Genomic DNA, 1,407 nt, shown 5'->3' with positions numbered 1-1,407 from the left:
CTTGGCTCAGGGTTTCCTGTGGATCATCTCCTGCTGGGTTTTCCACAGTGCACACCACTCTGTGCCCTGGCCCACTTGGCTCATCCTTAGACTGGTCTGGCCCTTATAGGCATTCATGAGTGGCGTCCCCAAATCAAAGCCTTGGAGTCCCAAATTGTGGGAAGAATCTGTTCTGTGCAGTTGGGCTCATTTGGTGGCTACCAACCCACTAGCCAGAGAAGTTCAGAGAAAAGGCCAAGGATAGGCGCTCCTTTAAGAAGGAGGCTTGGAGGGTAAGAGGCAATGACTGGCAGAGAAATAACTGGCACTCCCCGTCTGCATCTTAAAGGAGATTCACCTGTACCCATTAAGCAGTCCCTCTTCATTCTCGTTTCAATAAAATGATCAACATTACATTTTTTTAAACATAATGCTATTGCACACTTAATAGACTATAGTATAAACAAATTTCGTATGCACGGGGAAACCAAAAGATTCATGTGACTCACTTTATTACGGTATTTTTTTTTATTGTAGTGGTCTGGAACAGGACCCACACTATCTTTGAGCTATACCTGTATATAAGATACACAGGAAGCTGCTAACAGGGAAGGGAGTCCCTGGGAAAGAGATGAGAATTTTTGCCATTCATCCTTTTTTATTCTTTTGGCTTGTGTATCATAAATAGTACTTGTTCCAAAATGAATATATTCCCTAATTTAAAAAGAGCATGGAATGAAAAACTTTGAGCATCATATATGTATAGTAAGGGAGTTGCTTTATAATACTTGCTTCAGTTAAATATATAAAACTATTTAATATCCATAAATCTATATATATTCACTGTAAATAAATGTTTAATGGGTTGTGATGGAGAATGTTTCTTACTGTGGATTGCAAAGTTTGGAAGTGTTAAACCAAGTACCTCTGTAATTATAAAAAACTATAACTGTCTTTTCTACAATACTTTTTAGGTTCTGGTCACTACTGTTACTGGGAATGATGTGATACCTCGGCTCTTTGTCCTTTTGAAGGAAAGAATTCAGTCAAGACACAGTTTGTGCAGCATAGAACTGCAAGAAGTTTATTAGTAAAAGCTAGTACACTCCGAGACATGGAGTGAGCTGACCCAAGAGAGGGAAGTAGCCTCTCCTTACATTGTGTGTTTTTATTTCTATGGGTAGAATTGTTTCCCTGCATCGCTCTCTAGTACCTCTCATTCTCCCACCTGGTGCGCCTCGTACTCCCTTCTTGTTCTCAAGGTTGTCTGAGCTCATTACAATGGCCCTGAGAAGCAGGGTGTATATTCTGATAAGCAGGATGGTTTCTCTCTCTCTCTCTCTAGCTTCTGACAATTTAGGGGCATGTGAGAGCCTGGAATCCTGCGGGCTAGTAAGGCATTGGTGCCCTAAGTGAGGGCAGCTGCAA

Source organism: Hipposideros armiger, unplaced genomic scaffold (genome assembly GCF_001890085.2).
Source record: "Hipposideros armiger isolate ML-2016 unplaced genomic scaffold, ASM189008v1 scaffold_1434, whole genome shotgun sequence".
Taxonomy (NCBI): Eukaryota; Metazoa; Chordata; class Mammalia; order Chiroptera; family Hipposideridae; genus Hipposideros; species Hipposideros armiger.
The sequence above is the reverse complement of the archived record's forward strand: the minus strand, read 5'-3'. Positions refer to the sequence as shown.